This window comes from Panicum virgatum, chromosome 5N (assembly GCF_016808335.1).
Source record: "Panicum virgatum strain AP13 chromosome 5N, P.virgatum_v5, whole genome shotgun sequence".
Lineage (NCBI taxonomy): Eukaryota > Viridiplantae > Streptophyta > Magnoliopsida > Poales > Poaceae > Panicum > Panicum virgatum.
This window is the reverse complement of record NC_053149.1, coordinates 24,235,374-24,257,421: the sequence shown is the minus strand read 5'-3', so window position 1 is coordinate 24,257,421 and position 22,048 is coordinate 24,235,374. Positions and strand designations below refer to the sequence as shown.

Sequence of the window (22,048 nt, the reverse complement as noted above, 5' to 3'; positions counted from 1 at the left end):
GTTATTGCTATCTGCATGTTTGGGCAACCACGAGTGCTCTGAAAATAGTCATCAATCAGACATCCTCCACTAGAATTGCTCACTAGATTAATTATAATTTTCAATCAGATGGACATCATTATAGTACCAATACTCTTTATTCTTAGAATTTAGTGTGCTATCATTTCAGGTTCACCTGGTTCAGTATTATAATTTCAGGTTCAGGAACAAAGTAAAGATTCTAATTGGTAACTTTTGTGGTGCGTTTGGCGACCTCCGGTCACCAAGAGTAATCAGTAAGTTTTGTCGGATATTTCATTTAAAGATACGGGGACTCCAATTAGTCCAATTCAGTGTAGATTTGTTTACAGTTCAAGGGGTTCATTGTCACCTCTAAATGGTCATGGTATGGTCGTAAGAGATTAAGATTACAATCTGGTCTGGCACCATTGGTTGAAGAAGAAAATGTATTTACCACTTGGTGATGTGACAAACTCAACAAACCTCGGGTATGGTCGTGGTCGTAAGAGATTAAGAGTAGAATCTGGTCTGGCACCATTGTTTGAAGAGGAAATCGTATTTACCACATGTGTAGTAACTCAATTATTTTTTAGTGTACCACACCATTGGTTGATTATTCAACAAACCTCGGGTTTACAGTGTATTTTCCAGATAAATATTGGTTTACCACACGTGTACTAACTCAATTATTTTTTCAACACTGTAGAAATTTTGGAGCAAAATGATGCAAGCTGATGTATTCTTGCGAGTTTTTGGCACCCACTAGGAGATGGAACCATAGTCACATAGTTCCGGAGTCGATAGGGTCGTGGGTCGGGGTCGAGGTTCGAAGGTGTATAAAAATGCGGGTCGAAGGGAGTAGTTTGAAACGAATGACCCCGATTAATTCGGGTCGACCCTCCGGGTTGATGACACAGGTCACCTAGATCTCATATGTCATACAATTAGAGATGTGAGGTAATATGCATATACAATACAAAAGAAATGAAAGCAAAATTCAAAAAGAAAGAAAGAAAATATCAACTCGGCTCTGGAATGCTGGCCGGACAAAGATTTAAAAGCAAAAATGAGAGAAAAGAATACTTGGGCTGCCTATGTTGGCCCAAATAGTCCATCACTCATCTAACATAACCCTATCTTTGAGTCACTGGCCGCTGCAGTCGCATGCTGCAGCCACAACCGTCATCTCTTTCCTCCCCGTTCTCCCTCTGCTCTGCGCTGCCGGCACCAATATGGTAGCTGTCTGCAGCACCTAGTCGTGTGCGCTCCGGTGATGAATCGGGACGTGAACCTGCTGGAATTGGGTCGACGACCCTGGTCGTCCCCGACCCTCGATTCGGGACGACATTCCCGGGTTGAGGAACGTGAGGTCGACCCCGAATCTGGTGACTATGGATGGAACATTCATCGAACTGGAGCAGGTGTGGATAGGCGCACGGAGGATCTCGACACTGATGTAGGCACACTTAAGTACTTAACAGAGCATGCACAATATCTTTAGTTGGCTCATAAAGAAAACTTTTTATTTCTGCCACAATGAAAATTATAGATCATTAATTTGTCCATCGCCAAGAACAAAATAGATAGTATATGTTACGACATGTTTTTAGTGTAGAAAAACAATTGATAATTATAGTATAGCATCATCCAGTATATTGCATTTCAGGTATCTGATAATTGTGTTTTGAGTCCTTAAATTTTTATTATTTTAACCAATTCTCTAACTATTTGCGCGAAGGATTCAAATGAATTGATGCGTGAACTGTGAACAGGCCGTCCATTGCTTTCTACACTATCTCTGAATATAAAAAAATTGTTTGAAACATGTTATAAAAGCTCAATGTTGGTGAAAATAATTGTGATATAGGTTAAGGCTTTTGTTATTGAATACACCTTCACAGTATATATGTCTTTTGTATTCTATAAAATTATTTATTATTGTATTTTTAAAAACATGTGCGTGCCGCACGTACCCGCTATTAGCCCTACCCCTCACAAACCACCCCTTTAGAGCCCACATGTAAGACGAAAAGTTTGACAAAACCTGGAGGCAGACTCATTCCGTCGCCCTGCGCCATACAATTCCACCCATCCTCTAATTTATTTTTCACCAGCGTCGGATCTACCCACCCACCCGTGTTTTTTTTCCAATCCCAAATTAACGGAACCCGCCCGACCTTCCCCTTCTCCCGCTCCCTCTCCTTCCCTGACCCCTCTCCTCGGCTCCTCACGCGGCGGTTCAGCTGTCGTATATGGACCATTGTTTATTCAGTTCACGCGGCCGCCGCGTGAACTGAATAAACAATGGTCCATATACAACAGCTGAAATGGTGAAGCATTTTAATTTAACCTTCGTACAAAATAATCATATCTTTTTGTTCTAGGCATGCCAATAGTGCAGACCATTTTACTATTAAAGAGAGGTCCCTCACTTGCCTAAGATGGTCGGAATTGGCTCAAGGTCTCACGGTTGTTGCTCAAGTTCAGCGGACTATATTCATATTGGATGGCCAACTCTTAAGGTAAGTGTGACCATACAATAACCATAGATTACATTGTGTCTCTATGTCTTGTATTACTCTAACTGCTCTAATCCTTTTGTATTAAGCTATCAATTTCTATTAGCTTCATGAAATAGAACTTGCATGCCATGTATAGCCTCTTAGATGTAGATGTACAGACCAGCAGTTACATGATCGAATGCCAAAAAAAAAACACTGTCAATAGGACATGGAAACCATGGAAATAGAATCGTCCCATTTTAATTTCAGTGGGAGGCTAATAAGCAGAAAGTAGGGCAAATATTCCACTATTTCAGTGTATCCAGTGCTTAAGTATTTGATAGGTAAAATCATTTCTTGTTTTAAATTGGTCTCTACAGATCCCATTTTCCAAAAATGTGGCATCCATAACACTGCATTCCCTGCAGTGCAACAGTTGTCCCTCAAATCTATCCAGACCGCAACAGGCAACTTCGAAACATTGATAGGAGGGTGTGTTTGGAGCAGTTTATCCAGACTGCATACCCTACATTTTATTTTGCTAAATTGACTGCTCTGAACTATCTAATAACATGGGCTTCAACTCGATATTATTTGTGTGACATGTTTCTTGCCAAAATGAATTCGCTTTAGTTGCTTGCTTTGAATTTTTTTGCCCAAGTGGTAGTACTTGGTCTGTTCTGCTTTTTTGCATTGTGGCGTGTGCTCAATATATTCCGATCACTTTGAATGGTATGTAAGCATAATAACTTCAGATATAGATGTTTTTCCTGAGATAGGATGGGTTTCGATATGATAACTCTTATCTAAACTTACATATTTTGTTGCCAGTTGTATGTAGCGCAATCATATCTAATGTTGGTCTCCTAGAGCATTTTTTTATGGCCAGCTGTATGCAGCGCTATCAACAGGTGTTTCACTTGATACTGTATGGGTTCTCACGAAAAGAAATATGAACATCGATCATACTGGAAAGTGAACCAAGAATATTATTTATCAGGAGGTCTTGGAGTCGTGAGGTAAGTTTCTCTGTTTTACTTTACTATACGTACATATATACAAGCTTTGAGATATTTGTTCTTATTTATGTCCCTTCTAAGTCTATTTATTGTTCCTACGGCATTTATGGTTGAAGCTTGTCAATGGTACGCAGAAGAATAAAGATAGCAGAATCAAAAAGCTATTGCATTTACTCAGATGGATGTAAAATGCCTCTTGTGCATTAGTTAGAGGAATTACTATATTATTATATTTGTAAGATGTGTATGATAGATATATGTATTTATAATCTATGTATATCTCTCCTAATTTCATTATGGGCAAAATTTCAAAGCTTATGCGAGTTCAATTAGTTCATGATAGATTGTTAGCATATTAATAAATTATTTCTATCTATTTCCAGGACTTTTTTTTGATAAGTTAAAAGTTATTTTTCTATCATCTCTTCGTTCTAATAGTTTTATTACTTACAACATATTTTATAAATATATAATTCTGATTTATCAATTTTTTTTTGAAAACACGTGTCTGTGGCACGTGTCTGTGGATCTGACCTCTTGTTCCTCTCCTGCGCAGGCGTCGGATCTCAGGGACAAGTTCGAGACCAACCGACATGTGGTGAGCCGCGTGATTCGTCTCTGCACCTCGATCCCCCATTTCGCTGCTGTTGGGGAGCGAATTCGCGAGTTCATTTGGTGATTATTTATGTGCTGTGCTGTCAGTTATGATGTTGGATTTCGTGTGTGGGGGTGGTGCAGGATAACCTTGACGTAATCGATAGGCTAATCGATGATGCAGAGGCTCAGTACAGGAATTTCTGTGGTGGCGGCACTCGGCTAGGCGCGGAGCGGCGGAGCAGAGCCGTGCGCGGCCTGGCGGGGGCCATGGCATGGTGCCGAGGGTGGCGACCCCAGGAACAACAATGTACGCCGTCTGACCCTAACCTAATCTGATTCCCCGGGAACCCTAACCGCTCTGCCCCCCATTTTCTTCGTAGGATCCAGCCACGGCCGGCGGTTTGCAGTTTATGTTCTATTTGAGTGATGTGTGATGGGCTATTAAATTATTGTGATTTGCTATTCATGGGATACCTGAATAGATGAACAATTTTGAATGCGAGGATTTTGGGAAAATGTACCAGGCTATACCGTTTCCTGCAAAATTCCTTCATAGTCATGTGAACTGCTGGTTCCTAAACTGCAAGCTGGGTAAAAATCTCTCTTCACACTCTTGCTTTTATAGTACTGTAATGCAGTGAAATCAGAATAGAAAATGATGTCAGTCTGAAGTGGTAATGTAAAATACAGGTATCTATTCACACTCCTGCTTCTCTGCCTATTAGTGACTCCTGATGTCAGTCAGAATTGTCTTATTTTTCATGTTTTTTATAGATGTGGAAGAGGACGTGTCGGGAGGATAAAAAATTATCATCCAAGGCAATATGTAACAGTAATAACAAAACATGACACTTTATGTCTGAACCAAAACTCAATCGTAAAGGAATCAGTTGGGTATGGAATCAATTTGAAATGATCACTATTAGTGAATGCAAAATATGTGCAAATCAATTGTACAAATCTTGCTTACTTATCTTTGCTTTCAAATGCTATGTTATGTCATAATCTTTGTTATTATCCTATCACTTTTCTCTACAGTGCTGGATTATCTTTGCTTGGGAACTGACTAAATTAGTGGTATTTGTAATTGTAGATGTCGTAGAGGGTCAGGATCAATCGATTTTTTCTTAGGAATATTCAAAACATTCCCTATGTAGAATTTCTTTAACAGAAACCGCAATACATTTTGTATGTTCTGGTTTGTATTTGTGAGTTTATGTTCCGGTTTATACTTGACCTTATTTAAGCCACAATACATCATGTATATATGTTTCAGTTTGTACTCATGAGTCATGACATGTTTTCGAGTGTTACACGTGGTTGAATTGCACTTAGGCTAAAATTTTCATCTATTAGAATTTTTGAAGATACATCCTTGACGCATGAACATCTTTAGTATAAGTATAAATTATAAATTACTCGATGTTTTATAGACATAAATACTCCCTCCATACTCAAAAAGAATGTCGTTTTGGACAAGGTTTGAGTCAAATATTGGAAATATAAATCATGAATAACTTTCAAGTCATTGAGATTCAAAATTCAAAAACTATATGAATAGATTTGTCTTGAAAAATACTTTCCAAAAAGTATAAATATATAATTTTGCGATAAGTATTTTTATAAGAATAAAAAGTCAAAGTTAAGCTTTGGAGACACATCGCTGTCCAAAACGACATTCTTTTCAAGTATAGAGGGAGTACTTATTTAGTAGACTTTTGAGAACACATGCTGGCAAACTAACTGCATATTGTGCGTGTTAATTTGTTTTCACGCAATTTCTGTTCATAACGTGGTTTTTAAAACATGTGGGGGCATCCCTACTATCTTAGGCCTATCTCCGGTGGCCGAACCATCATCTGACGTGTCTTTCTTGAAGCGAATCTTCACCGATGCAGCAACTGAATCATCTATTGTGATATGAATGTTTTGACCTGACTGCATATTTTCGCCATATATAGTTTCGTTAAAATGCATTTTGCAACTAAAATTTAGTGTATTTATTTTTTCACAGTATTGTTCTTCAAACACGTGTGGTGCCGCACGTGCACCCTACTAGTCAAACCAAAGGAACAGAAATCGATCGCGGATCAAAAAGTCGCAAACCCTAACACTAAAGATGAAAGGGCCATGGGACCTACCTAGTCCCTGCGCCACCGCCAGCCGCCCTCATGCAGGACAGACCCGCGCCGCCCGCTCGTCGGGGCACGGCACAGAGAGCTCCGCCGCTCGCCGCCGAGGCGCCGGACCCGCGCGTGCGCGGGTGCGAAAGGGCACCACCGCAGGCCGCTCGACGGCGAGTGCGCGCGCCGGCGAGAGGGCCAGCGGCGGTGCCGCCGCTTCCTCCTCTGGTCGGCCAGAGGGCCGCCACCGTTCATATGTGGAGAGAGAAAGGAATGGGGAAAATGAACTAGGGTTTGGATGGCCGGTCGCCGCTGCACAGTTTTGATCCGGCGAAAAAGCCGGATGGCCGTCCGATTCGAATCGACGGAATCGACGGCCAGCAGTGACCGGACCGGATTTAGCCCAGGTAGACGCCGCGCACGGGCCGGTTTGGCGGCCCAGGCCTAGGTTGCGACCTGGGCGCGCAGGGGCACTGCTCGCAGGGGCAGGCCGCGTGCCCTGCTGGGCCGCCGTGTCGGGCTGTTCAGCCCAAGGGCGCACAGTTTTGGCCGCTGGGCCGAATTCACAGAAACGCACAGAACCATAGTTTCTTATTTTCAGAAGCATTCACTTTATGATTATTGTATAGTTTTGATCTCTATTCAAATTTGAACCAACGGAATAATTTGTATTAGAGAACAGTAATTTTTTTACAGTGATATTGCTTCTGAATAAATGTGTTTTACATGTTTCCGCTGCAAAGTTTATATACATGATTGCTCTTTAATTAGAACCAACGGGACAATTAAATTTTGAGAGCATAGTTAAAAAGATTATTTTGAGGATTATGGTATTGTTATTTTCTGACCAACGTTGTTAATTTCAATACTGTAATTTTATAGTTCTTGTGCATTTATTTCTATTTCTGCCCAATGGTACGATATAGATTTAATTGCATAAACAGTTGTATGTTCTATTTTGACCAACGTTTTGAATTATTACATGCAATTATTGTTATTACATTCTCACTATCTTTGAAATTTTCAGCGGGGGTGAACTTGATGGGCTTCATCAACCACATCCCGACCCTCAAAGGAGACAACTATGGCGAATGGATCAAGAAGATTGATCTTGCTTTTGTCTGTGGAGAGGTGGATGAGATGATCACCACTCCAAAGCCCATTGAGCCACCGGCTCCAGTGAGAGGGACAAATGACACTGATGCTGAGTGGCAGAAAAAAGAAAGGGACTATGCTCCCTTAAAGATGTCATATGATCTGGCAAACACAAAGTGGACCAATGCAAACAAGAAATGTGTGGCAGTAATAAAGAAAACAATTGAGCCTAACATTTTGGGCTCAATTGAAGAGTGTGATTCTGTTGCAGAATACTTTGAAAAGATAAAGAATCAATTCACTGGTTCTTCAAAGACATATGTCACACACATCATAGAGTAGTTGGTAACAAAGAGGTACTATGGCGGTGTCGGTACTATAAGGGATCATATAATGGGGATGAGCGCCTTGAACTCCAAGCTCAAACCAATGGACTTGGATCTCAAGGAAGAGTTTCTTGTTCACCTGGTGTTCGCTTCTCTGCCAAAAGAGTTTACATCATTTGTTGTAAACTACAACTCGCAACCAGAGAAGTGAAACATGGAAAAGGCAATAGCAATGTGTGTGCAAGAAGAAGATAGATTGAAGCGACAGAATGGTGGTTCACTTAATTTTGTGCACAATAAAAGAAAAAGGCCTTTCCAAGCTGGCTCTTCCTCACAGTCCAAAGACAAAGCTCCTACGCCACATAAGTATCAGCAACAACGTCCTACAGCAGAGAAAGATGAGTGCTTCCACTACCGTGACCAGGGGCATTGTAAAGCAGATTGTCCCAGCTACTTAAAGATGATAATGGCAAAGAATGGTGAGAATGTAATTTCATTTGTAAATGAATCCCTGTATATATAGTTTTCTAAATCTACTTGGTGGATTGACTCCCGTGCAACTGTGAATGTTGCAAATTCTTTACAGGGGTTCCGTTCGACAAGGACTATGCTAAGAAGCGAAAGACACATTAAAGTTGCGAACGGAGTACAAGCAAAAGTTGAAGCTATTGGCGATGTCTCCCTCGAGCTAGTTAATGGCTCTATACTTGTATTAAGAGATGTTTTATTTGTTCCTTCGCTTCAAAGAAACTTGATTAGTATGTCGCGTCTAGACAAATATGGTTATGTTTGTCATTTTGAAAATGGCAAATGTGAACTATGGTATGATAATAATTGCGTTGGTGATGCTTTCCTTCACAATGAGCTTTATTTATTATCTATGCGTGATAAAGTACATTCTATGTGTGATGTGAATGTCAATGAGTCCTTGTCAGAGAAAGAAACAAAGAAAAGAAAGAGAACTCAACATACATCATCGAAATTATGGCACTGTCGTTTAGGCCATATTTCGAGGGGGAGAATTGAAAGATTAGTGAAGAATGAAATTCTTTCTCCACTACAGTTCTTTGATCTTGAACAATGCATAGAATGCGTGAAAGAGAAGTTTGTAAAGCAAATTAAAAAGGGTGCCAAACGAAGCGCAGGAACATTAGAGATAATCCACACTGACATATGTGGTCCGTTTCCTGTGAAAAGTATGGATGGCTATTATTCATTCATAACATTCATAGATGATTACTCTCGTTATGGATACGTTTATCCAATTAGAGAAAGATCAGAAGCATTGGATAAATTTAAAATATTCAAAGCTGAGGTAGAAAATCAACTTGACAAAAGAATTAAAATAGATAGGTCAGACCGTGGGGGGAGTACTACGGTCGACATACCCCATATGGTCAAGTTCCTGGACCTTTTCCGAGGTTTCTACAGAAAAATGGCATAGTTGCCCAGTATTCCACACCGGGTGAGCCTCAGCAGAATGAAGTAGCTGAAAGGCGCAACCGTACGCTGATGGATATGGTGCGCAGCATGATGAGTTACTCCACACTGCCATTGTTTGTGGATAGAGGCGTTAAAAACCGCCATTCATATTCTCAATAGAGTGCCAAGCAAGTCGGTGCCCAAAATGCCGTATGAGCTATGGACAGGAAGAGTACCCTCATTGAATCACCTACGGGTCTGGGGGAGCCCAGCTGAGGCTAAAGTGTTTAACCCAAATGTTGGGAAGCTGGACCCCAAAACAATAAGCTGCCATTTCATTGTCTATCCCAAGAGATCAAAAGCTTTTCGTTTCTATTATCCAGGCAGACATACAAAGTTCGTAGAAACGAGACATGTTGTCTTTCTAGAAGACGAAATGAAGGGGGAGCATGGTACCTAGAGAAAATGACCTTGAGGAGAAGCGGGTGTATGTGCCCACTCCTATGATTCAAGAGCCATTTTTCTCACTACCTGCTGATGCTGCACCGAAAGTTCCAGAAATAGTGGTGCCAGTACCTGCTCCGGTTGTTGTTGCGCCAACTATTTCAGATATCATGGTGCCAACATCTGTTGCAATTCCACCCATGCCAACAGTAAGTGAAGGTTTGGAACCTGTCATTCAGGAGCTGCCTGAACCCGCTATTGAACATGAGGAGGAGGAGCAACAGCCCCCGATAGAAAATGTGCCAGAAGTTGAGGCACAAAATATGCCACAAACTGAGGGCCCTAGGAGGTCTCAAAGAGAAAGAAGGCCAGCTATTTCTAGCGACTATGAAGTATATGATACAGAAGAGATTCATATGGAGGGTGATCCCACTTCATATGAAGAAGCCATGAGAAGTGTTCACTCATCTAAATGGCTGGAAGCTATGGAGGATGAGATGAAATCGATGAATTCCAATTGTGTTTGGAACTTAGAGGAAATTCCTAAAGGGGCCAAAACAGTAGTTAAATGGGTCTACAAGATTAAATGTAACTCCAAAGGGAATGTAGAAAGATTTAAAGCACGACTCGTGGCAAAGGGTTTTACGCAAAGGGAAGGGATAGATTATAACGAAACCTTTTCTCCGGTTTCGTGTAAAGATTCCTTCAGAATTATAATGGCATTGGTGGCACATTATGACTTAGAGTTACATCTGATGGATGTAAAGATGGCATTCCTTAAGGGGGATCTATATGAAAGTGTTTACATGGCACAACCAAAAGGTTTTGTCATGGAAGGAAAAGTGCGTATGGGATGTCACTTGAAGAAATCCATTTATGGATTACAGCAAGCCTCTAGGCAGTGGCATCTAAAGTTTGATGAAACGATAGGAAAATTTGGGTTTAAAGAAAATGAGAAGGACAATTGCATTTATGCAAAGTTCAAAAGTGGAAAATTTATTTTCCTCATCATGTATGTAGATGACATTTTACTTGCTAGTAGTGATGTCAGTCTATTACTGGAGACAAAGAAATTATTGTCCTCAAATTTTGACATGAAAGATCTTGGTGAAGCTTCATTTGTTTTGGGAATTGAAATTCACCGAGATAGAACAAAGGGGGTATTAGGACTATCACAAAAGACATACTTGGAAAAGGTACTAAAGAAGTACAGTATGCATATGTGTAATCCTTCACCTGCTCCAATAGTCAAGGGCGATAGATTTGGAAAATTTGAATGTCCCAAGAACCAATATGAGATCAATCAAATGAAAGCAGTTCCATATGCTTCAGCTGTCGGAAGCCTACAGTATGCTCAAGTGTGTACACGCCCTGACTTGGCATTTGTTATCGGGATATTTGGCAAATATCAAAGTAATCCAGGATAGACACACTGGATTATGGTAAAGAAAGCTTTGCGTTATGTATAAGGCACAAAAGGCCTCATGCTAACATACAGAAAATCTGATTCTCTAGAGATAGAAGGGTACTCAGATGCGGATTCTGCAGGGGACATCGATGACCGAAAGTCCACGTCCGGTTATGTGTTCACGCTCACAGGGGGAGCAATATCGTGAAAAAACTCCAAACAAAGTGTCACTGCATCATCAACGATGTACGCGGAATTCGTAGCATGTTATGAGGCCTCGGGGCAGGTTGAATGGTTAAAGAAATTTAAACCCGGTTTAAGAGTGGTAGACAGTATTCAAAGACCACTCAGAATGTACTGTGACAATGAACCAGCAGTATTTTATGCTCACAACAATAAGTCAAGTGGTACTGCCAAACACATTGACATAAAGTTTTATGTTGTGAAAGAGAAAATCCAGGATCACTCCATTACTCTCGAGCATATAAGTACAAAGAAAATGCTTGCGGATCCGCTCACAAAAGGCTTACCACCCAATGTGTTCAAGGAACACATAGCCGGCATGGGTTTAAGGGAAAGCATGTGATTCCTGGATAATAAAAGGGCCCAAAGGTTAAAGAATTTGTTTCAAAATAGTGATGTGTGTGGTAGCTGTTAAGTCTATCGGTCATAGACTGTGACGATGAAAGCATGCTCTATACACTAATCTATGATGGAACAATTAAAGGCAAAAGTTTAAGTTAAAGTATAAAGTTAAAAGTACAAAGTGAGATCAAGGGGGAGAATGTTAGGTTGATCTCCTCATTAATAGGCCCAACGGCATATTAGGCCCTTGATCCGCACCCTGATCGGGGGCGCCCAACCTTTCATTGGTTGGTGGGCCCCCACTGCACAGCACCACAATAAATATGAGGTGGGGGCCGGGGCTCACGACATGAGGTTTACCGTGCTGCCAACCCCCTCACCGACATCCTAAACCCTAGTCCGATCTGAGAGGGGGCGCTGGAGCAGCGGGAAGCTCCACCGTCGCCGCCGCCGCCGTCATCCCTGATTCGCCGGCGTCGGTGCCACCGTCCTCGACTTGCTCCTACGCTCGGGATGCCACTGCACCGCTCGTCGCCGCCCTAGAGCGGATCTGCATCACCGAACCTGAGATGGCCGGATCTAGCTCCACTGGTGGTGATGGTCTCTTTCTCTCCCTCTCTGTGTACTCTCTGTTGTAGATCTAGGACTCTCCTGTACTCAAAACAAAGAAAGAAGAAAGAAATCCTCTTGATCTATGCACTGTGTGATCCTAGAGTATAACATCAACCAAAAGTAGGGAGAGACATCCAGAAAAATATTTCAGGGCTCAAGCTACATGCTACCAACAAACAAGAATCTACTGCATAGGCAATTCAGTTATCTACTGCACCTTAATATTTCAGTCAGCTAGTGGTTACAGTTCATTATGCTTGAATAGGCAATTCAGCTATCTACTGCACCCGCACCACAGAAAATTCAGTGATAAATAGACACTTGGCCGCACCCATCACCTGCCCACTTTGATTGCTACCTACCAAACCAGCAATCACTTTCAGGAGCACCGCTGGATGCTGATTTGGACAGAACCCGAGCATTCAGGATATATCCAGTAGAACACTGGAACAACTTAGTGGACACCATGGCCCGTCATGGAGCACGCAGTCGAACCTCACGAAAGGCATGCGATTTACCAGCATGTGCATACTTCCAGTGGTTTACCAGCATGTGCGGGCCGATGGCGAGGGAGCACGACGGCTCGAGACGTCGCAATGGGGCGGCGGCTCCGGTTGCGTGGATGATGTGGTGGATGGCGAGCGGCGACAGTGCGGGACGGTGCGGGATCACATCGGCGAGCGTTCACAGGGGCTAAGGTTTTTTCTACCGGTAGGAAATTTTTTTTGGCACCTGCCGATAAATGCGATTTTTCAGGAATTTCGGACAAAATTTAAACAAATTCAATTTTTTTAAAAAATTATTGCCAGAATTTCAGCCAAACCTATCCCTAATCCTTCCACATCACATTTGAATATAAAAAACAGCATATCACAGATTATAATACACAAATGATACATCCATTGCACCACAGTCCCAAACTAAGTCTCAACAGCAAGTCCCAAATTAAGTCTCAACAGCAACAGTCCCAAATAGTAGTTTTAACAGTCCCAAATCAATGGAGACTTGGAAAGTCCCAATATTACATGTCCATGGTATTACAAATTAATGAAGTGCCCAATATTATATGTTTAAAAACTTCCCAAAATATGCCAATTTATGGAACTTGCACCACACTGCAGGTCCATATCTTATCCATTGGGGCTTCAATTTGCATCACCATTCACCATTCACCATTAAAGCATCCATATGCTGCAAGAATGTAATTTAACAACTTCACATGTAAGGTCTATATATTAAGCTAAGTTGCTACAGAAGCCAAGTTCAAAGCTAAATGCATACCCAAGTTAGTGGAGAGATTCTTCATTTAACCTTTTAGAGGTCTTTGACACACTTTAGAGTTGGTTTCTTATTTCTAGCTGACCTTGGACGAATATGAACCGGTTTCCCAATCCTCACACTTGCACTATCATGAACTTTACTACCACTAGCACATTCACCTACAAAATCATAATTTTTATAAAAGAACTTGAATGTTGGAAATAACCAAAGCAATTAAAGCAAACTGAAACTAACCATCTCCTTTGGTTACATATGCCGTACCACCATCATCTTTGCCTCCCTCCACATCGCCATGATTATCAATAAAATTAGATTTGTTGACAGTAAATAAGAGGCGGTGTTCACAGTAAATAAGAAATCACAAATGATTTTCAACAAAATTACTTATTGTCACCTTTGGAAGCAAATTAGATTTTCAACAAAATTACTTATTGTTCACAGTAAATAAGAAATCACAAATGCAGATTTTCACCTTCATTATCAGAGCTAGCAGAGCTACTTTCATTTGACTCAGCATAAACAAGGCTACCATGTGAAGAATCTGAATCACCGTCATCTTCAAATAGATGTGCATATTTCTCAACAATTTCATAGCCCCTCCATTTCTTCTTACCGCCCTCCTATATCCCTCAATGATTCTCTTAATGCCCATCTAAGCTGCCCAACTTCATCACTAGGAATGTTGTCCCTTCTTGCTTCTCCATATGCTTCTTCCATGAGTGCCTTTTGCACAAAGAGGCGGTGTTCTTTAATGTCCATCCTATTCTTTTTCCCTTTCAATTGCTCTGCCAACATGAATTCCCTCACAAACCTTGGCACCTTATTGCATGACACCACATCCCCTGCCACTTCAGCTAGATGATTTCTCAATCTGGTTGCACCTCCACTATCTCTAGCAAGCATACAATAACCACACTTGAAACCATTGTTTTCTCACTTTTCTCCGTGACTCCAAGGCGCCGTAATTGGTCCTCGTAGACACACCTCTTTTCCTACAGTTAAAAAGAAAGAAAATGGTTTAACTTGATACTAAAATCTTATTTAAACAAGATGCTAAAATCTGAGTAGACTGGATTAAAAGAACTAATGAACAATGCAATTTACACGAAACACCATCAATTAATCAGCTTTACTGTTATGCATAAAATATATCAACTCAAGAAAAAAGAGACTGCCATGCTTTACTGTTAACTATTACGCTTGAAACAAATTAAAGTAATATGCTTAATCACACATAAGTGAAGCTCATAGGCTCATATTCGTTACATAGACAAAGCTCATATTCAAATCCTATGCTTGATAAACAAAACCACAAACAAATACAATACAGTATTGCAGTGCAGCAGCATCCAACATTGCAAGATCATGGGCAAGCTCACCTTCTTTACTAATGACAATGTCACCAGATCTAGCTTCACGATCTATTTCACCGCCATCGGCAAGTATCTTCCCCTTCCCCTTCCTGGAATGCTCACGATCTCTCTCAGAATCCATGCTTCCTTGTCCAATCATGGCAGTGCACCGAGACGAAGCCGACAACTCCCTCCCTGGCAAGCTGGTGGCCGCACTGCATGCTTTTCTTGTTTTGAATTTGGAAGCGACGATGAAGCAAGTAAGAACTAATGGAAGCCATAATCTTGGGGTCTCCTTAACTCACCTTGGGATTTTGGGAATCGATTAAATCGAAGGTTCGGCGTTGGTGGGCGATGGCAGGAGGCGGAACTAGCCGGCGCGGGGACGTGCAGACTGCCGCGTCAAGCCGGCGGGGTGGTCACGCCGCACTGCCCTGGGAGAACGAAGCTGTCGTCTGCCGATTTGGGAATTTGGGGGGAGAAAACCAGTGGATTTAGGGTTTGGGGGGTTTTATTTGGTGGGCTGGCCGGCGGGAATATCATTTTGGGCCTTGTGGCGCCTGATTTCGGCGGAAGGCCCAAATTTGGCTGAAATTTTTGACTGGCATAGTTTTTTCTTCAGCAACCACAGATAAAGATGATATTTTGGAAATTTCGATGAAATTTTGCAGAAAAAAAAACTCAAGGGGGCGCCACGGGGGAGCGTGACAGTGCGGAACAACGCGATGGGCCGGCAGCTCGGGTTGTATGGACGACGCGGTGGATGACAGCGGGTGAGCGCAGGGGCAGATCTAAGGGGGGGCTCGGGGGCTCCAGCCCCCCCTACAGCCATGAAACTCCATTGGAGAAAGAGGGGAAGGGGGAGAAGAAGGTAGGAAGAAGAAGATGATGAGAGGAAAATGAGGTGAAGATGGAGGTGGAAAGGGAAGGGAGCCCCCCTATCAGCTTGTGCTGCATCCACCACTGGGTGAGCGCGCCGCCGAGCGGCTGCAGGGGGGCTCGAAAAAGGAACGACACGGTGGATGGCGAGCAGCGACGCCGTGGGATGCCAGCGAGGGATTGCGCCGACAGGTGAGCGCGCCGGAGAGCGGTCGCAGGGGGATGCCAGGGAGGGAACGACGCGGTGGACCATGGATGGCGAGCTGCGATGGCGCGAGGCGCCGGTGAGGGGACGACGCGATGGACGGCGAGCGACCACGATGGTGGTTGAGCGCGCCAGCGCAGGAGCAAGAAGGCGCGACAGACGCGAGATGGAGAGTAAAAACCAGATGAGTTGCGTCATATCAATCAGGCAAAAATCATGGGTGGAAAAGACGACGAGCAAAAATCAGATGATGGGGGAAATATGGATCACTAGACGGGTGAGCGATCAGATGCTCCCCATTTCCCCGAGGACGGACGACGGAGGTAGGCGTCTGCGTCATATGCGGTTGTAGAAACCAAATAAAAATGACCTTTAGCCACTTTTTAGTAGTAGAGATAGAGAAGAGATAGCCATCAGACCAACCATCCAATGAACGAGCTGTTTATGCACGCAGCATACTTCGAGGTAAAAAATCTATCAACTATATTGTAATTATGATCACATACAGCACGCACGGTCTAGATAAAACGACGTGTTGGTAAAGTAAAATATATAAAATCATGACTCCACATACAAGCGACCTTTAACATAAAAAAATCATAAATACCAAACAGAGTATCTAAATTAAATTTCAATTTCACAATATATTTCATTCGATGAGATTGTCAAATCAAAACAACACTTAACTATATTAATTTTAACTATTGTATATAAATACTTAAAGACTAAAATGATTTCTTTGTACAAACAAAACAATTAACTATATTCTCATTTTTTTTAAATTTTTACTACAAACTGATATATTGTGACAATCTAACTTCTTACTTTTGGCACTTCTAAAAAGGAAACAGTCCACTAATCTCGTGTGACGGATCACTCTGAAAACAACCCACCATAATCTCATGTAACGGATCACTTGGGGACGCGTGTGACCCCGAATAATGAGTGCCCTATTCTCCCTCCCTCGGCCGGAAACACCACCACACATAGGCCTGGTCTAAATTTTTTGGACCTGAACACCAAATCTGAACAATCCGAATCTGCTTTCGAAATATCCGAATCCAACTCTTTCAAATGCGACGTCGAGAAATCTGAATTTGGGTCCTACTCCCGTTACCCCAAAATTCCAAAATACTATAAATTCCCACAGGGTCCAAGTTCCAAGACTCATCCCAGTCTCAGGCCTTGAAAAAAAACTAGAGCAGCCCAGGCATGCACCCGTGCGCACACACACGGCTGACACCCCGCGTCCCCGCCGCCGCCGGCCGAGCTGACCCAGGCATCCAGCGTGCCGCTGCCTGCAGGCGGCCGCCGTCCAACGCCCCTTGCGGCCTCGCCAGCTCGCCCTTCGCTGCCCTCGCCCAGCGCGGCTGAGCCTGCGCGGCCGGCGGGCACCACCCTCGCGGCCTCACTCCCGCCCTGCGCGGCAGCCGCGCAGCTACCCAAACCTGCTGCGCGGCCACCGGATTTCCGTTCCTCCCCTACCCCGCTCCCTTCCTCCCAGCCATCGCTGCCAGATCCAATGCCGCCGGAGCGCCCTCGACTGCAACACCTCCGGGTAAACTACCTCTCCCCAAATTTGGATCTCCTCTCGTCCTAGTGCTCCAGTCCCTGTGGAAGTAAGAGATCGGCTACTGAGGATGTACGCTGTTTTCGTTTGCAGCGAGAGGGGAGAAACCTAGGAGATGAGGCTGGTGGGGTTGACGGGATCGCGTCCGGGAAGAGCACCGTGTCCAACCTCTTCAAGGACGCCGGAGTCCCTGTCGTTGACGCTGACGTCGTTGCTCGGGTACGCTAAGCGGGCTGCTCAGTCAATGACTTTTCTGACGCTTCCGTGCAAAGCCTACTTAGTTTTAACCTCCCCCCCTCCCCCCCCCCCAAAAAAAACTTAGTTTTAACCTCAAAGTTTGTAGCTTTAAGCTGCCAGCTTTTGTATGATGTTGTTAAATTTGGTACACTTTAGGTCTCACTGTAAAGCTTAGACTCTTGTCAATTACGCTCAGCAGTGCTTTTGGCTAGAATCAAGAGGAACAACCAGGTCCTTGCATTTAGTATTAATATCTGGACGCCAAAACTTCAGTCTTTGCATGCTTTTGTTAAAAAAAAGTCACATATGGCCGTGCCAATTATACTTTTTGGCCAAATAAGAGGAGGTAGAGCCTGGTCTGTATGGGGGGAGATAAGTTAAGTGTTGATAATTGGAGTCCACTGGCTATCCCCGCCTATGTAGTTATTTTCCAAGAAAGAATCCTGTTAATTTTCACATAAAACTGTAGTATTTACTTCACATTACAGATATGTACATTCACTTCTGACTCAAAATAAAAAAGATAACTACTTCCAATGGGAACTGTTTAGAACAGATCTTGTACCAATAATAAGATGATAACAGGGATTGTCAACCTCTCAAAAGTAGTCTTGTGTTAGTTGGAAGTTGTAAAATCATACAATTGTTCCTTTAATCAAATGAATAATAATAGCTTAACAAATTGCAACTACAACAGAATCAGTGCCACCATAATGCACGGAGCAATATTTTTCTATCATTTTGATATGTAGCCTATCAACAATTGTACTTGCAAACCACAACAGTAGTTGCTGCCAAGCATGGCTTAGATATACTTGCACTGCAAAGCATGTCTATTAGATAGTTGGATGGTCTATGTTATCCGGTTTTGTAATCGAAGGTTGAAAATCGGACTTCTGTGATAGTTGGAGGGTGTAATTCGAAATTTTCCCTAATAATAAAATGTGACTATGTTTACATGAGTAATCCTTGAATGCTGGAGAAACTAATGTTTACTGCATTGAAATGTGCCATAACTAACTTTGAGACAGGTCTTTGCAGTTGTTTGCTCTTCTTTTTTTTTTTGAGCATCCAGTTGTTTGCTCTTCAATAATCTCATGACTACTTCATAAGTGCATAATGATTCCTTCGCGCTAATATCTTTAGGTAAATATATTCCGTCATGATTGGCGCCATTTCATGTATAACTTATTGTTCAATTTCAGTCTTCTGGCACCACATATTTCTTCTGGCATATTCTGGGAGATGGCAAAACTATGGATCAAGGGATGCAAGGTTATTGTCCTCGACATCCCGCTGTTGTTCGAAACAAAGATGAATAGATGGACAAATCCAGTCATTGTTGTCTGGGTTAATCCAAAAACCCAGATCGAGAGGCTCATGTCAAGGGACAGGTGCTCTGAAGAACAAGCTCAGAACAGGATCAACGCACAGCTTGCTCTTGACTAGAAGAAGTCGGAAGCGGACATAGTGATCGACAATTCTGGATCACTGGATGACACCAAACATCAGTTTCAGGAGGTGTTGAGGAAAGTCTTTGAGCCCTTGACATGGAAGGAGCGCTTGCGATCTCGAGACGGTCTGATCTCTGTTGTCATGTGTACAGTAGTGGGAGTACTACTTGCTCAGAAGAACCTGCTATGATCCTGATAAGTTTGAGGAGGTTAAAACCAGTGATGTGTTGTTTCTCGAGACCAGCACAAATAAGCTTGTGTGGTCTCTTAAGAGTGTGGGCATTGGATGGCTGCATTTGGAACACTTGGTGATAAAATAAATTTTTGTAGTATGGTTACTGTTTTACCGTAGAAACTACTTGATGTCGGTGGCATGTAGCATGCGTGAGTGGAGAAAGCTGTCCGTCAGTTTTCTCAGTTGCTTTTACTGGATAATGGTTCGTGTCATGGAACTCTGCTTGTTTGTTTTGCTGGGCCAAATATTGCTTCAAACCATATGTTGTTGGATGGAAGGATGGGCCAAGAAATAGAACTCAGTTCGGCCCATCCGTGTGGATACATTGCGTGCGTCAGGCAAATGAAGCCTTCGACGCCAATTTGTTCATGAGCATTTGTTTTCTTTTTCCAGTTCCTCTCGCGTGGAGTTGAATTATGGAGGAGCGTGAAATGAAGAATAAATCATCGTTTTGCACTTCTGCTGCATTGCTTCAGGAATCAGGATTGGCATAATTTGCGTTAAAAATTAGTAGACATAATAGCTAATGGGTGAGATCGTTAACAAGGGCACATTCTTTTTTTTTTGCGAATAACAAGGGCACATTCGGAAACAAGAAAAAAAAGGAGGCTATGATGACAGGCAGAACGTACCGCCAATCACGGCCGTAATCAGTGTCGCTCGCTGTTGAGCCTTCGACCATAGGACTCGTGCTTTTCTCACGTTAAGCATGGGCAACCTAGGAGGCATGCCCCGGGACAGGCCGAGCCCGTCCGGCGCTCGTCAACCGGTCACCGTCCGGCCGCTCATACCTGCATGTGCCGCCGGTGGTTACCGCGTCGCCATCACCGGCCGGACGCCGCGGAAACCCTCCACCCGTCGTACGTCTGGCTTGGTGCCACGGCACCCACACGGCCATCAGGCTATGCTCGCCGCGGTCGTCAACAGTTCGAGAAATCTAGAGCCCCGGCTGCTTGCTTGTATCATTGCTTGGGGTTTCAGTTGGATACGCTGACATTGCGTCGCTGTGCTGCAGTTGCGAGCTAACACTGTGCACTGTTGTACCGATCGATCAATTTGGTACTGGCGGTCACACCTACTGCTCTTCTCCAGTTGCCTATGTTAATTCGTCACGGCTCCACTGTATGTAAACAATGCCGTTCCTGCCCTTGACAGCGAACGGAAGGAGCGACCGGGCTAGACGACAAGGCGTTCCGGTCCGGGATTCCGGTAATGGCCAATCACCGTTGGAGAATAAGCAGTAGTTGTTGGTGTTAGATGATTGATTGCATTTGCATCGCATGTGTTTGGGTCAGACGACTGGGATTAGTACATACAGCCGAACAGGACGGTACAACCACTACCGGAAAAACGCACATTCGTCCGCGGCCGTTAGTACCGGTCACGGCTTTGGCCAGTACTAACGAGCAAATTTAGTACCGGGCCAAAGAAATAGTGGCCCTGGGAGCCTATTAGTACCGGCTGGCGGCTCCAGCCGGTACTAAAGTCCGCCACCGACAGGCTCTGACATCCGCCACCGACAGCTAGTGACAGTTTAGTACCGGCTGGAACCAACAGCCGGTACTAAACTGCCGCGAGAAAATTTAGTACCGGCTGGTGGCTCCAGCCGATACTAAATGTAGAGCGTTAGTACCGGCTGGAGCCACCAGCCGGTACTAATGCGCCCACTATAAATTGGCACCCTTCTTCCTCCCCGAGTCCGAGCCAGTGCCATTTCACCAGAGAAGCTCGAGCTCGGGGTTGTTCTTCCCTTAGAGAGTTGCCGCCATTTGTTCTAGTTTTAGTGAGTGTTCTAGTTATCCAAGTACGCCAAAGGTTTGCAACTCCATCATCTCTTTATTGATAGTCTTTATTCTTCGTTTTATACTCTATAGTTAGAGAAATTTGTGACTTTTAGAAATAGTGAGGATGAGTATGATTTCTTTGATTTATGCAATGATTTGAGATATATAGAACCGATGCCTCGAATGTGGGAGTAGGTTTATTGGCTAGGTTGAATATGAAAAATTTATAGACATATTTTTCAATCATTTTCTATATATTACAAATGACCGTAGCATATTTTTTATTTTTAGATTCAGATGAGCATGTGGATAGTAGAAATTTTTAGAATGAGTGTAGACAAAACATGTGATTATAGTAGATATAACCATAATGTGGATAGTTATTTTTTTATAATGAACTAATGAAAGAATTATAATAGATTTTTTTATTATGAATTGATTATTTTGACACTCTAGTGATGTATTTATTTAGGCTCACATTGAAACTATCTATAAGCTAAAAAATCTTTATTTCGAAACAAGTATACGTCGTTAATCTCCATCCAATAGTGATGACACTACCTTTCGGGGAAATACTATGCGCTATATGGACGTCGCGAATCTGTTGGTCGCATCACCAGCACTTTCGATTGATACGAAGACAGCATTTGACGCAGTCAGCGTGACCGTTGTTGCACTGAGAGCATATCAACGAGCACGCTGCCTGTGCCTAGTGCTGCATTCCTATTAACCAGAAATGTTGGTGCTGCGACTGACCGATTGGTGACATCCTTGTACCGCACCGTGTCCCCCCGAAAGGCATTGTCATCACCGCAGGGTCGAGGTTACCGACATATATATTTTCCGAAATAAAGTTTTTTTTCCTTCTAGATGGTTTTTGGATATTGAAAAGAGTGTTCTCCTGGAACTGAAGGGTGTC

General features: G+C 43.0%; 1 long non-coding RNA gene across 1 annotated transcript; it reads left to right on the top strand.

Moving 5' to 3' along the window:
* Nucleotides 1-17,024: 17,024 nt before the first annotated feature.
* LOC120676781 lies at nt 17,025-19,605 on the top strand. The gene is made up of 2 exons (XR_005675985.1): nt 17,025-17,638; nt 18,862-19,605. It is a non-coding gene; the product is annotated as an uncharacterized LOC120676781 (long non-coding RNA).
* The last annotated feature ends 2,443 nt before the right edge of the window (nt 19,606-22,048 follow it).